Source organism: Pelodiscus sinensis, chromosome 4, assembly GCF_049634645.1.
Source record: "Pelodiscus sinensis isolate JC-2024 chromosome 4, ASM4963464v1, whole genome shotgun sequence".
Lineage (NCBI taxonomy): Eukaryota > Metazoa > Chordata > Testudines > Trionychidae > Pelodiscus > Pelodiscus sinensis.
Window position 1 is genome coordinate 55,510,163 of NC_134714.1, and position 16,588 is coordinate 55,526,750.

The 16,588-nt window shown below is 42.8% G+C and overlaps 1 long non-coding RNA gene across 1 annotated transcript; it reads right to left on the reverse strand.

Moving 5' to 3' along the window:
• Window positions 1-10,576: 10,576 nt before the first annotated feature.
• On the reverse strand, window positions 10,577-16,377 carry LOC112545826 (uncharacterized). Its single transcript, XR_003089373.2, has 2 exons — window positions 16,316-16,377; window positions 10,577-10,932 (listed from the first exon to the last, which is right to left on the reverse strand). It is a non-coding gene; the product is annotated as an uncharacterized LOC112545826 (long non-coding RNA).
• Between the last annotated feature and the right edge of the window lie 211 nt (window positions 16,378-16,588).

The following is a 16,588-nucleotide window of genomic DNA, read 5'->3' on the forward strand; positions in this document are numbered from 1 at the left end:
ATCCTGCTTCTCTGAGGCTGTAAGTTCTGCGCTGCCTCTCTCACAGCTCCCACTCGGATTTACATGAGAATGCTGACACATGATTAGACCATAGAAACTAACCTGCAGATCTGTTTTTTGCTCTAAAACATCCTAATCCAAAAAGAACAGAACAGAGAGTCTTGGAAACCTCTGATACAAGGTTAGGCAGAGAAAGCACAGCTGCTTATTTCCTTAAGCACAACTGACTCATTTTTACCTTCTGCTGCTCTTCTCACCTGTTTGTGGGATCTACCTGTTAATCTTATATTTAGACTCTTTGAGCTTAGAGGGGCATCTGGGGCTCCTGGTGAAGAGATCCGTGCCCAGAGACCAGTCAGCTGCCATGCTCCTGGCAGGGAACAGAGAGTTGGAAGCCTAAGTGATAGCTTCACTAGGAGCATGAAACTGGGACCCCAGGTGGCCTCCTTAGCTCACAGCCAGGATGGCAGAAGTAGAGACGCATTATCAGCCCTGCTGGGGAGCTAGGAGCTCACTTTATTGTCATTTTGGAGCCATGAAACTGACAAGAATGACAGTCAATAGATACAAGTAAGGCAATATCCACAGGACACTTTGGGTACATCTATACTGCAGGGCTAAACTTGAAATAAGTTATGCAACTTGAGATGCGCTAATAGCTTATTTTGGAATTGGGTACGTCTACACAGCACTTATTTCAAAATAGAACACTCTTCCTCCACCTTCCTTTACTCCTCATACAATAAGGTTTACAGAAGTTGGAGTAAGAAGCCCGTTATTTTGAATTTATTTTGAAATAACGGGCTTGCTGTACAAATGACACTGTTATTTCAGAAGAATGTCCATTATTCCAAATAATGCTGCTGTGTAGACATACCCTGAGTCATCCTAACTACACCAACATAAGTCCTATGCTTCTTGGGGAGGTAGAGTTAAATAGGTGTAGTAGGGCACTTACATAGGCAGAAGCAAGGCTGCAGTGTGTACACAGACATAATTAGGCTGATGTAAGATGCCTTATGCCAACTTAACGCCGTAGTTTAGACCCAGGCCTTAGTCTAACAGAGAAACAAAGCATGATTTTAGAGATGGGGAATTGAGACTCCAACAGATTCAATGATTTGCCCAAAGTCACAGAGGAAATTATAGCAGTTAGGATTTCCCATCCTTTGCTTTAACCAGAAAAGCATCCATAGTTTCAAAAGGAAATTCATTCAGGTCTCTCTTCCTAGGTTTGCAGTATATACACAGCTTCCACTGCCTCTATGGCTGCAAAGAAACAGCTTTATACAAGACTTTGACTGGCTTTACTGTTGCTATTCAGGATTTTAGGGGCAGTGGCAACTCTGATTCCTGCATGTGATGCTGTTCATAACTCCCAAGCTGCAGCAAGTTTATCAATCTACTCACAGGGGAGGTAGACAAAGCAGAGACTGGAGGGAAGAGATCCATTTCCCCTTGCAATTGCCAATGAGATAGGAAATTGGTAGAGAAGCAGCGATCACTCACTGTAGTTGAAAGGTTTTGGGGAGGAAAGTAGCCAAGAGAGACCAGGAAACTTTTTCCTTCTACTAGGCAAAGGAAGGTAGAGTTCATGCTACTAGTTTATCAGATACCAACAGTGTCCAGCAACAGTATCCTGGTAGAAATTCCAGGAGGTGAAAGAACATCTATTGCCTGTGTCAAGGGGGTCATGGATCAGTGTTCTCATTACACTATGGGTACGTCTAGACTACATGCCTCCGTCGACGGAGGCATGTAGATTAGCCAGATCTGCAGAGGGAAATGAAGCCGTGATTAAAATAATCGCGGCTTCATTTAAATTTAAATGGCTGCCCCGCTCTGCCGATCAGCTGTTTGTCGGCAGAACGGGGCAGTCTGGACGCGACGCGCCGACAAAGAAGCCTTTCTTGATCGGCACAGGTAAACCTGGTTTCACGAGGCATACCTGTGCCGATCAAGAAAGGCTTCTTTGTCGGCGCGGCGCGTCCAGACCGCCCCGATCTGCCGACAAACAGCTGATCGGCAGAGCGGGGCAGCCATTTAAATTTAAATGAAGCCGCGATTATTTTAATCACGGCTTCATTTCCCTCTGCCGATCTGGCTAATCTACATGCCTCCGTCGACGGAGGCATGTAGTCTAGACACACCCTATCTGTCAGTACCCTGTGTAAGCTGAGGAAGCTAATTATCCAACCAGCAGACTAAATTTGGTGATGAATCCTGGCTGTGGGCCACATGAGGCACATTGAGTATTTGCTAGGAAGAGACTTTATTGCAACTCCAACTTTTTTCTACTATTTTCTGGCTTACAAGCATCTGGTCCAAGTTTGGTGCCCTGAAATTACTGCTTGCTGTTGAACATCTCAGATATGGCCTAAATTCTAACATCCTATGGATTGAAATGTTGTCCCAAAGGAATGCAGTAACACTGTAGTGAAGGATCAGCAGCAAAGCAGTTCATCAATCAAATCTAAAGCTTCAGGCATGCACCATTCCAGTAAAGGTTTTCTGGAATTTTGCTAGCAAATGATTTATTTGAAAAATAGCTAATTAGCCAAAGGACTAATCCCTGGCATAAGCAAATTTAGAAAGGATTCTGCAGTGTATGGAGACCATAATGCAAATTGCTACAGAGACAATTTCATAAGCTTGGGTCCTTATTTTGAGTTCTCACTCTTTGTCTGATTTTATGAAAAGATCTTCACTTCACAAGAAGATAATTGAGTCATGGAAACCATGAACACAGTTTTGCAATTTTATAGGCCATAAAGACCACAGATTTTACTCTGAGAATATGATCTTTTTCAGCAGTTCTCTGGATTTTCTATGCAGATGGTGATGGAAGTACATAGAGTTTTATGTGAAAATATGAACTTAAATATAAGAGAGACAAGGTAGGTAAGGTATATGTTTTATTAGACCAACTTCTGTTGGAGAAAGAGGTCTTCTTCAGGTCTGGGAAATGTATTCAGCTTGTTCAGCATAAGGAGTTAACACATCTTGCAAGACACCATTCAAAATGAAGTGAGCAGGTAACACTACTGCAGTCATTGGACAAGGAAAGGCTTTTGGGTTACAGGCCAGTCAACAACTCTCTGACACCATCTACTATAAAGAACTCAAAGAAGTTCCTCTCACATCACATTTCACAGGATCTAGGTATATCATCAGATACTTTCCCAAACAACTCCAAGAGAAACTTTACAAATCAATTCCCTATGAACCTATAGTAGGGACTTTCCAAATGCATACAAGAAAAACCAAATAGACCCATCATATCTGGTCATGGAATTCTTTCTGAAGGACTATCATCACTCATGGAAGCCACCCTTATTACATCCACAAAACAAAGAGCCAATTCCTTCAATGACACAACTGACTTTCTTCAGAAGCTCTGCAATATTAACACCTTTCTTCAGAGCACCATCCCTGTCACCTTGGAGGTTACCTTCCTCTACACTAATGTCCCTCACAATGATGGCATGATTGCCTGCCTCAAATAGCGATGAGACAATAGACAACATTTAGATATCCACTCCAAACACATTGCCAAACTCATCCATTTCATCCTTCCCATAACAATTTCACACTCAACAAAAAACAGTTTGTCCAAATCATGGGAATAGCCCTGGGCATTAGGATGGTTCTCCAATATCCCAACTTCTTATGAGTCACTTTGAGGAAGAATTTCTGAACAAATACACCACAAAACTAATGATATACCTGAGATACATAAAAAATATTTTCATCATGTGCACAAACCGATTAAATGTTTGGAGCATAGTCATAGTTGGGATAGAAAACTTCTAGGAATTTTAAGGGTCTGTTCTGTTAACATTTAACAGCAAAAGCATAAGTAAAACTGCACAAATGTAAGAAATGGAAGAGTAATCATGTCTGTGAGGGAAAAACTAAGTGAAGAGCTAGAAAAAAATTGGTTTGAACTAACGTGGAAGTAACAAACTAATATATACATATAAGAAAAGATATAAAAAAGTTATAAATAAGTTTGTGTAACAGAAGGAGGTAGAAGCTGTATTGTTATGAGGCAACTGTGATGAGATCATCCTGATGAGTTTCCCACTATAAATAATTGATCATTACTTGCTGAGTGTTTTGCCTTAATGAAGATCTGTTAGACCCATTTGCTGAGTAAGTGAATCTCAATCCAACACTAAACTCTGTCAAAGATTTCCACCACATACATTAAATTATCTCTAAAACACTCCCACTCCAACATCAACTTCCTATACATAATGATCAGTTTCAGCAATGGAACCCTATAAACAACTATATACAAGAAATCCACATGCTGTCACAAAGCCAGTAACTGTCCCATACATACCAAGAAATCTGCAAACTACAGATAGACACCCAGAGATCACAGTATGTGGTCAAAGGAGAAAGGCCAAGGTAGACAACTTAACACACTTAAAACCATCTTCTTAAGGTACAAACATTCACCAGAGAAATAGACTACATCATGGAACCAGTCATCCAAATACCCTAAGAGAATTTTCTTCAATACAAAAAAAAAAAAAAAAAAAACACCCCCCAAAAAACCTACAACCACACATCCCCAGTTGTCACCTGCCTCCCCCCACGGTAACCCATACAGGGTATCATTAGACAATTACAAACTGTTCTCAGTGGGAACAACATCCTGAAAGAAATCTTTTCCATACCTCTGCTTCTGGCCTATAAACAATCCCCCAAGCTCACCAATCTGATCATCAAAAACAAGCTCTACACAGGCTAGAACACACCAACTCAAAGTGGTACCAGATCGTGCCATAACAACAATTGCAAAACCTGCTCAATACCCACTCCACAATACCCCTTTCAATATCCATAGTTCCTATTCAGCCTTATCATAGCATGTGATACATTATGTGATATATCACTTGGAGGTGAACCCTTCACAAAATGATCACTCAGTGTTCGAATTCTTGGTCCTCATTCTCAAAGGAAACCTTTATAACACCTTCAGAAGACAAGATAGGAGCTTAAATTCATAACTTTGCTAGGCACAAAAATTATAGACTGAAAAGAAGCACTGGATTTATGGCTAATTATCACAATCTGCAACCCATTAACTCTTCTTTATCTTATAACTGCATGTGTTAACTGCCCACTTCACTTTGAATGGTCTCTTGCAAAGTATTTTAACTCCTTTTTCTAAAGTAGATTTGCCCGCCCCCCCCCGTGTATTTAGCTGTGAAATTCTGAGAACCTTTCCCAGACCTGAAAAAAACTCTGTGTAAGCTCAAAGGCTTGTCTCTTTCAACAATAAAAGTTGGTCCAATTAAAGGTATCACCTCACCTACCTTGATTCTTTTATGCTCTGGGATCAACATGACTACAATACTGAAAACATTAATAAATATGTTTTTATAATAGCAATCCAGAGATTTCCAAAATTACTTTCCCAAGTCAACTGAAAGGTCTTGTATTAATCTTCATGTCAACCAAATTTTCCCTGTGACACATTCTCCAGGTTAAAGAAGGATCAATACTAGAATGAACTTCTTGCTTTGTTTTATCATTGACATTTTACTTTCTGTAACATGGGTAAAATGACATGTACATAAAAGACTATAGAGAACTGTGGCATGGCCCATTTGCTCCTACCTCTACTCAAGTCCACAAACAGCTCAGAGACCTTTTTTGCTGATAAAACACCTAATGCAGTTTATTTTCAATATTAGTTTCCATGACCCTTTGACTAGGTCTGGAACACACATTACTTTGGTATAACTTATGTCATTCTACGGTGTAAATAACCCCAAGTGACATAATCTATATGGACCTAAGCGCTGGTGTAGACAGTGCTACGTCAACAGGAGTCATTACGCCTAATGAAGAGCTCTCTCCCATGTTTAGAGCATCTTCACCAAAAGCACTACAGCTATAAATGATGTACTGTAAACACAGTCCTATATACTATATAGCCTCTCCCCTACAGTTTTAGGGAGCCATGAGCTCTTGAAACAAGAAGAGATTAGCCATCTTTCTTTCTGCTTCCTCCTTTCTCACTTCCTTCCTTTGCCTTTTGTATCTTCAGCCTGCCTGATTAGCCTCTTAGCTCTCCTCAACCCATCAGTTAGGCACAGTTCTTCTTAATTACATCTGCTCTGGAGTAATTAATTAGAGTTGCAGTGACCAGAGTGCTGATGCAGTTGCTGTTATCCAACACTCCATCACAAGACCTCAGAGAGCATTGATCAAACATCTAACCCAGCAAAGCATCTCAGTTCAAAAGAACAGCCACACTTGGTCCATCTCCGAGTGACTAGCTGGTGAGAAGTAAGAAATTAATTGTTTTATTTTTTTAAGTATATTTTTGAAGGGAAGTAGAATGTGTTCCATCAATACTAATTTTATCACTTATTTCTCTGGAGTTTTACTTCAATGATGAAAATATATTGAAACCCACTTCCCACAAGAGGGGTCCCACCCAGGTAAGGGGTTGTCATATTATCAGGGCATAATAGAAAAGCTTGTACTGCTTCTACTATATCTGGTCTGTGGATAATCAGAACACTTTGGCCTTCCCTCAAGGTACAACTACACAGCACCCTAAATGCAAAATAAGATACACAATTTGCACTACAAAAATTGTGTATCTTATTTCAATTCTATGTCAAAATAGCTTATTTTGAAATTTGGTGTCTACACTGTGCCAAATTTTGAAATAACGCACTATTTTGAGACATCTCTTAACCCTTGTGGAATGAGGGTTTCAGGGATGCCAAAATAGCATGCCAGTTATTTCAAAAAATATTTTGAAATAACAGGTGGCTTGTTAAGATGCAGGGTAGCTATTTTGGAATACCTCCAGTATCCTGAAATAGCCTCACAGTGTAGACACCTTCAGACATCTTTCGGTAAAAATATTACAAGAAAACCTATTTCCTATAGAAGGCCACACAGTTGGGTCAGATTTGAGCTCGGCAATAAGCAGAATGCTCTGTTTCAGTACGCTTGCAAATATTTCCCACCTACTACCCCTGTGGTAAAAAGGTTAAAAGAAGTCGTAAAAAAAGTCTTGCTTTAATCAGCCCTGATGAATAGTTTCTGCCTACATCACCTGATGTTTTCTTAGTGAACAGAAACTCAAGAAATCATTCAGCTTTTCATTCAGTCTGTACAGAATATGCTGAACCCTAAACTTAAATGAAAAATTACAGTGAAAAGCAGCCTCAGACAGTTTTATTGGCATCTCAAGGGTCCAAATGAATATTTGAATGAAGAGGCTTTCTTGCCAGGGCAAAACAGGCTATTGACCTGTATGTGCTATATGGTACACACCGGGTGCTTGGACACATCTGACAGCACTCCATGCCTCCGTCACCATCGGCTGCAGCAGGCTGACCTTAGAAGGGCATGGATTCTCAATCAATGGAATGCTACAGGTAGCTCAGATATTTTCTAACATGGCACACAGAGTTCTGCTTTCTGTTTTGTGACTGATTGCCAGGGCTCTGACTAGAAGATTTAGGGGATGTGCTGTTTATTATTAGAATAACAAGGAGTCCTGGGGCACCCTAAAGACTCACAAATTTATTAGGGCATTTGCTCAGTTATACAAGCAGTTTATCAATTTCATTTTGGGATTGGTCCAGTCCCAGATGTGAAGAGTGTGGTTATATGCTCTTCTCCATCTTATTCAATAAATAGGTAGTGCTAAGCCTGTGGCCCAGGGTTTTGAGAACTTCTTTTCCATCATGGGGTTAAATGTTCCATCTTTCCTGTACCTATGAAACCATAAATTAAATGTAGCAATTTCTGTTGCATGCTACATATCATCAATCATCCCAATCATTGTTTAGGAAGTTAATCAATCATGAGTGCTAATTGTATCTGAAAAGGGTGCGGTCTGGGCCTCCTTTTCCCTTGTGGTCACCATTTAAAAGTACAAACACTGAACACTCTCAGATTCCCCCTAAGCTGAAAGGCCATGTAGCTTACCCTTAAGTGCTGGATAGGGGTCAGGGCTGAACTAGGGAGAGATGTCTCTCACAAAGAAGTTGCTGAGACCAGAGGGAAGGGGGCTGGCCCCAGCACATAACTGCCATGGCTGGGGAAAAAGATCCCCTTCTCACCATCCCTAGCACGGAGCTCAGGTAAGTTTGAGCCCCAACCCTCTGTTCCACCTTAACTCCCCACCCTGAGCACCCTCCTGCACCCCATAACCCTCATCCCATCCCCTACCCCAAAGCTCATGCCCCCAGCCTAAAATCTGTACCCCCTCTTGCATCCCAACTACCAGCCCAGATTCAGTGACATCTAAAAATAAATCAACAGGGCAGTTTAAGTTCTTCTTAATTGTTTAAGGGTCCAACTTTAGTGTTTGGATTAAAGCTGCTAAAAGTGACTTGAGTAGGAAACAAGAATGGTGGATGCAGGCAATATGGCTTTTCCATTCAGAACAGCCTTTAGGCATAGTTAGGAGTTTTGTAAGCATTATAATGCTTTCTGTGGCTAGCCCAAGCAGAAGCTGTCCCAAACGTGGCAACCCAAGATTAGGCAAAGATTCAAGACATACGGAAAACCCAGGGGGCTTCTGAAAAAAAGTTAGAAATGAAAGCATATGCATCTATTCAAAGGTCACTATTCTTCCAACAAGGGATATTGCCATCAATAAAACAGCTGTGCTCTGCCATCAGTTGCAATCAGAAAAACAGGTTAATTCTGAGAGCTTTTAACAAGATTTCTAAGAAAAATTCATGAGAAAAAACTAAAATGTTGTTTCAACAATAAAATCTACCTCCTGTATTTTACAAAGCTGTACTGGATAATAAAGCTACCCAGTCACATTTGCCCTTAGAAGAACCTCCTCCCCTCTCCCCAAACCAATCACCCGCAACACAGAATGTCCTGGATTCAGATACTTAGCACAGCACTACACATGGAAGCAACAAATGTAGCCAATGGTCCTTTTAAATGTGAGGAAATATGTTTGTAGGAGAACAAGGACATGTAGTAAATCAGGAAGCCCAAATGATTTTTGTAATCTACTCAACCACATTATAGTCACAGAGAGTGCAGACACTGAGTGCAGTTCCCATCAGTGCTGTTCTCCCCATTGGGGGCAGTGAGGACTGAAGGTGGTTCTTATTCTCCAAACTCTGTACTGACTGAGGAGGACAGGCACAATGAGTCTACACATACTTCATCTTTTCAAATGGTGGCAGTGCTTTTGTAGTCCCTTGGATTCTCTGGAGGCATTCTGGGTGAGTCAGCAGCAATTCCTCAGGGGACTTCATCTGTATCATTGGTGACACCTCTCTGCTCCTTTACAGGCCTGCTGTACATCAGAAGCCCCAGGGAACATTTGACCATCATAACTTTATATTTCTATGGGTAACAAATTGCCCTAACAACTAGCAATGGTGGTATAATTTTTTTGTAGGGGGAAACAAAAAAAGATGTTTGATCTAGCAAACACAGTGGCTACGTCTAGACTGGCATGATTTTCCGGAAATGCTTTTAATGGAAAAGTTTTCTGTTAAAAGCATTTTCGGAACAGAGTGTCTAGATTGGCACAGACGCTTTTCCGCAAAAGCACTTTTCTTTCGACAAAAAAGCCCTGATCGCCATTTTCGCAATCGGCTTTTTTGCGGAAAACAAATCTCAGCTGTCTACACTGGCCTTTTGTGCAAAAGTTTTGCGCAAAAGGGACTTTTGCCCGAATGGGAGCAGCATAGTATTTCCGCCAAAAGCACTGATTTCTTACAGTAGGAAGTCAGTGCTTTTGTGGAAATTCAAGCAGCCAGTGTAGACAGCTGGCAAGCTTTTCCGGAAAAGCGGCTGATTTTCTGGAAAAACTGGCCAGTCTAGACACAGCCAGTCTCTCTCTCTCTCTTTTTCCTCTCTCTCTAAGAATTATTCACAGGGAGGAAAAAACATGCACATTCTGGATATTGTGGTGTTGGGGAACAAAATTAGATACATTTTTGTTGTTCTGGGGGGGGGGGGGTCTATGTTGACCCAAAGGAGACTGTGGACAATTGAAAGGAGGCATGCAGGTGAAGTACAGCCAAGTGCAATTGACAGAGGAACATAATATTCTGCCTGGAGGAACCTCTCAAAGTTGGTGAAACTAATCTTGAAAAACAAAAACCATGCCTGCGCTGCCAAGATGGCATCCTGGCTTATGCTTTGTCATGTTCTGCTTGCTTGCCGATGCACTCAGTCCTCTCCTCCTGACCACTAGTGGGGATTCTAACAAGTTCTACCCAGGGTGAAGTATCTGACCATGCCTTTTCACCAATTAACGAGCACAAGCAGTTTTAGTTGGATAGAGGCTGTTTAGTTTCCAGTGAGACTGAGCCATTCCTCAGTCCACAGAGACACCATCTTAATGCACAGACTGGCCACAGTGTCCTGACCCTGTCCTCTCTCCCAGTCAATAGTTCAGACTGTGCATTTCCAGAGATAAGGCTGTCAGCATTACTCATTGTATAGATATGAAAGATCACAACCCCTGCTGTAAGCTTATGAAACAGTCGTATTAAATCAGTGTCCTTCATAGATTATTAAATGCAGAGGGAAAAAATTGCCAAATGCCTTTTACGTTGAAATAAAAACTCTTTAATTCAGAGAGTAAAAACAAGAGGCTCACACATGAAGGCAATGGTTTGATATGACATTTGATGGAGGGAGCAGTGGAATCTTTGCCAGGCAGAGAGCCATCTTCAACACATGGGCTTGCCATTTCTGACGTTCTGAGCACACTGTCTCCCCACGTTTACTCCTTGCAGCAGGGCGTCGCTAACGTCATCAAGTCCCACCAATGTAATGAAAGGGGAGACAAATCCATAGAGGCCTGCCAAAGCCATGCTTAAAGGCCAGGCAAAAAAGACCAGTACGAACAGCCAGAGCAAGCCCCACATCAGATAGCAGCAGCCTGTCTGAAAGCGTTCACTGAAACACCACAAAATAATCTGGATTAGTGACAAGTGTTTTAATGACATTTTTCTTTCTATGCTAATCATAGATAGCAAAAACATAAGATTTAGATCACCTTTTTCTGAGCCCAAGGTAATATTATAAACCTTGCTTGGTACTGAATTGATACAAAATAATGGACAATTGATACAAAATGAATGCCCCTGAATTGATACAAAATGAATGCCCCTTTCTGAAAGCATAGTGACCTGATTTACAGAGCAGTAACTTCTGTAGGTGCCATTTAGGGCCTTAATTCTGCAAAGTATTTGTTCACACTCCATTCTTGGATGAAGAGGTACTTATGTAAATGCTAAGGCCAAAATTTCAAAACATGGTTCATACATCCATATTTACACACACAACATTAGATTCAGAACTCAACTTTAGGGACCCAGTTTTGAAAATCCTGGCCTAAGTATTCAGATACAGATATTACTAAATTTCCAGAAATAACAATTATGATGCAGGAAAGGAGTCTCTCTCTCTTTTTACTGTCTTTCTGCTCCCACAAGTCATTTTTGTTTGATAGATTTATTTTATTTTAGAAGCTGTCCAGCTCTCCCTTCTTCCATCACCAATCCCATATACCTTTCCTCTCCTACCTTCACTCAAAGTCATTCCTTTCATCTTTTGCCAGCTGCCAAGAAAAACTTCATCTGGACTGCATCTTTCAGCAGTTGTCTGAGGGGAAAGTAGTCCCCCAAATTCAAACCAGTTGGAACCATTGCACCCACACAACTCCAGTCATCAGTGTAGTTAAATCTGCTTTCAGGAGATTTAATTAAAGTTGCTATAAAGAAACACACACACACTCTGATTTGTCTATTCTAGCCCTCCAACCAATTTTAAAACTGGACTGAATTTTTGGGAAAGTGTTTTTGCTGAGGTGCGTAGAGGCACTTCCTGGGTGGCCTAGTTTAGCTCAGTTTTGTTCCTTCTTCCCACCTCTCCGTTGCATGGTTGAGAGAGGACATAGTTTCAAAGCAATACAAATAAATTATTGGGGAAGATGCTTCTACTGTTTAGGGAGCATCAACTCTTCCTTACAAATGGCCATTTCCAATCTTAGTGACTCTCTTGCTCCACTCTAAAACCTTGCATTGAGAGCTGGAAGAATAACTGATTTTTTGGTTTGCTATCAATTCCAAGTCATCCAGAAAAATTGAGTTGAGTGAAACGGAAACTTTTGAAAATTTTTGACTCAAAAAACAAACAAACAAAAGTTTTGTTTTGAGACAGACTAAAGATTTAGATCAAAATGAAATGGTTTGTTTTAAATTATTTTCCCCTTCTGTCTAATGTGGAGCAGGGATTTGAATTTAGATCTTCCAGGTGGTGAACCGAAAACCATATTAAAAGTGTAAGTCATCACTTATAATTCTCAGGACTTTTTTCTGTCCTGCTTGAACGCTAAGGAGCTCTTCAGAAGCATGCAGTTTGAGTGTAGCCTCAGTCGAAATATAGTCAGCAAGCCTAGAGCAAGGTGGAGAAAGATGTGTTTCTGCTTTAGGGAGCAGACTGCTTTGCCTCTCCCTGTATTGGGATTCTTGTGTATGGTAGGGTTCTGAATTCTGAGATAAAATAGTGTTACATTGCAACCTTCCAGCAAGAGAATTTGTTTTTATCTAACTTCTCTGTGTATATCATGTTCTAGAGCCATCCCTACAGGGGTGCGGAGCTCAGGACACGGGTTGCCAAGTTTCTAATCTGCTGGGCGGTGCTCCCCTTGGCTCTGCTCAAGTCCCACCCCCCCTCCATCCTTTACCCAAAGCCTCCCCACCCTGCTTCTTCCCACCCCTACTCTGCCCCTTCCCTGCCTAGTTCCAACACCTCCCTTGAGTGTGCTGCTCCTTTGCTCCTCCTACACTCTCCCCTAGCACTTCCAGATCTGTAAAACAGCTAATTCACAGCAGGTGTAAGCACTGAGAGGGAGGGGAAAATGCTGATTGGTGGGGCAGAGGCACTGGTGTGGAGGGAGAGGTTCTGGTAAGCGTTTTGCTTACCTCCTGCCTCACCTTTCCACCTGCTTTCTCATTAGTTCATCAAAGCAAGGGGTCTCCCAAAATGTGGGGCTTTGAGAGGTTATCCCAACTCACCATACTCAAGGGACAGCTCTGATACCACAAACATAACATCCCACGTGGTAAGAGAATACCTAACTAGTGGGGTATTCTAGAGCATGTCCCTCTGTCTCTTTAATTGAAATCATATCCCTTTGAATAAAGAGTTATTGGTCCAGAGACTTGCTTTTGGCTCTTCTCCACTCCAGATGACTACCCTAATCATTGTGCTGTAGGGTAATACAAGGCCAGTAGGTCCCAAACTCTCCTACTGAAGCTGTTCCACTTAGTATAAAATACCTGAATAATCACTATTCTAAAGAAAGAATATGAGTGATTCAAAATTGGTGAGTAAGGAACACACTGGGGGTGGGGGGAATAGATAGGGAGGAATCCAAGTTTAGGACCCTATTTATTTAACTATCTAGACAGTGCTTGATCCTGCAATGAGGGCAGGGCACTAGACTCGATGACCTGTCGAGGTCCCTTCTAGTTCTAGTGTTGTATGACTATTTATACACAGTGGAATGGCTTCAAGCAGAACAGATTTATTTGACCAAGAAATTGATATTTTAAATTTATCATAATTGACGATGCCTCCAATTATAAATATTTCCTGTAAACAGACATAAAACATCCCTACTCCGTTATGGCTATATTGAAAAACTGCAGCCTGCCTGGTAAGTTGAATGTGAACACTGGAAAGAAATAGTGTTATACTACTACTGATTGGCGTACACAGCTACGGATTATGCACCCATCTAGTCTGTATGGACACATACCATTATCATTCTTATTTCCACCTCTTATTTCCTACTTGCACATCTCACCCACATGTTACGTCTTTTATTGTAGATAGAACATGGTTTGCATTAGAGATTCAGGGTATGTCTACACTACAGCGCTGATTCGAACTAACTTAGTTCGAATTAGTTAATTTGAACTAAGCTAATTCGAACTAACACATCCAGACTAAAAAACTAGTTCGAATTAGCGTTTTGCTAATTCGAACTAGCATGTCCACATTAAGGACCCTGAACCGGGGTTAAGGATGGCCGCAAGCAGTGCCGGCAGGGCATCAGATGAGGACTTAGAGCGTGGAGCTTCTGCCTCAGGCTAGCCAAGGGCTGTGCTTAAAGGGTCCCAACCCCTACCCCGGACAGACAGTTCTCAGGGGTGCCCCGCTTGCAAAGCAGTCCTGGCTTGGAGTGCTCTGAGTGCCCACACTGGGCACATCACAGCACTCGGCCATCAGCCCAGCTGCACTTGCTGCAGGCTGCCATCTGGGGAGAGGGAGCAATTGGGGGGCAGCAGGAGAGCTTCCACCCCCAGAAGCCCGTAGAGCCAGCCCAGTCCTCCCCATCGGGGGCTCGTACCCCATTCCTCCCTCACCTCCTTCCACTTACCCTTCCCTAGCCCCCCTTCCTGATGTACAAAATAAAGAAAACATGTGGTCAAAAATAGAATCTCTTCTTATTGAACAAAACTCGGGGAGACTGGGAAAAGGAGGTGGGAGAGGGGAGGGCAACTAAAATGATCAGAGGTTTGGAACAGGTCCCATATGAAAAGAGGCTAAAGAGACTGGGACCTTTCAGTTTAGAAAAGAGGAGACTGAGGGGGGATAGGATAGAGGTCTATAAAAGCATGAGTGGGGTGGAGAGGGTGCATACAGAAAAGTTCTTCATTAGTTCCCATAACAGAAGGACTAGAGGACACCAGAGGAAAGGAATGGGTAGCAGGCTTCAAACTAGTAACAGAAAGTTGTTCTTCACAAAGCAAAGAGTCAACCTGTGGCTAGAACTAGAACAGAGTTTAAAGAGAAGTGAGATAAAGTGATGGAGGTTGGGTCCATGTAGTGCTATTAGCCAGGGGGTAGGAGTGGTGTCCCTGCCCGAAGTTTGTGGAAGGCAAGAGAGGGATGGCACGGGACAAATGGCTTGGTCGCTGTCTTCGGTCCATCCCCTCCAGGGTCCCTAGGGTTGGCCGCTGTCAGCAGACAGGCTACTGGGCTAGATGGACCTTTGGTCTGACCCAGTACGGCCATTGTAAGCTCAGGGCTCAGGGTCGGGGGTCTCAGTGGACCCCCTTGATTTTCATGCACACCTGCTCCTGGGTGGCCAGGCTGGCAGCTCTCCTGCCCTAGACGGCCACTTTCCTGTGCCTAGTGCGGAGGTCGTGGACGAGGGCCACGATGTCCGCACTAGACCAGGCGGGTGCCCGCCTCTTGCGGTCCTGGGCAAGCTCCCGGGAGCCGCCAGCCTGGTCCCGGGAAGAGGGGGAGGGCTGGGGGGCATCGGGTGGCTGGCTCGATCCGTGCCAGGTGCAGGGTCTGCTAGCTGGGTGCTGGCAGGCTTGCACCTGGCACGAGCACCGTAGCCAGCCCGTGCCCCTTTAAGGGGTCCGGGGCCGGGAGGGGGGCAATAGAGTTTCCCTGGTGTTGGCCAGAGTGGCCACCAGGGAAACCTGGGGAGGGCTAGCCTCCCACTAGTTCGAATTAAGGGGCTACACACCCCTTAATTCGAACTGGTAAGTTCGAACTAGGCTTAGTCCTCGTAGAATGAGGTTTACCTAGTTCGAACTAAGCGCTCCGCTAGTTCAAATTAAGTTCAAACTAGCGGAGTGCTAGTGTAGTGCCTATCAAAGTTAATTCGAACTAACGTCCGTTAGTTCGAATTAACTTTGTAGTGTAGACATACCCTCATTTTCTAGGTGTCTGAACAGTATGTAAGCACAAAGGGGTCCTGAGGTACATGCGTTACTACTACAATATAAATAATAAAATTACACACAAATAACTACATTACAGGAACATTAAGGTTGTCAAATTGACAACACGGAAGCAGGAAATGCCACATAAGGCAGCCTGGGCAGTTTTAATTCCTCCTCTATCTTCCCTACTCCCACCCTCCAGTCATTGAGTGTGGAGTTAGGCAGCATCTGCAGGGCCAGAGGCATGCTGAATGGCCAAATACCTATTTTCTGGGTTTGTGGACCACAGAGATAGACAACTCCCTGTCACCCAGACTGAGGCGCATCTCATCTCCCTGGGGGGCAGGGCTTAGAGTACATTCCTCTCATTGGCATTGACTACCTTAGGGAGACTCACCTAGAATGCTGGGATTTGTTGAGTGCATACTAAGGCACCTATCTGAGCCCCGGCATTATCACAGGAAGCCCATGTGCCTACCAGATCACACCAGTAATTTTTCAGGCACTGCAAAGTTACATGTCAGCATGACAAAGCCCAAGTCCCTTTGTGGATCTGGGCCCCTAGAAACAAAACAAGGAGTTCTTACCTTCCATCAGATTTATCACCTTTTTCAGGCATTGATAATCAGACAAGCAGCACCTGAAGACAGTATGACAAGAGAAACAGAATAGTGGAACTGCCTTCAACACAAAATGAATTGACTATCCCTGGAATACTAAATTCAGTTCTGGGAATACCAAATACCAGAAAGATGTCGATTAATTCGAGGGAATTAAAATAACAGCAACAACAATTATTAATGTACTTGTAGAGAAGACTAAGGGGTTGATCCAAAGCCCATTGAAATCAGTGAAAAGAC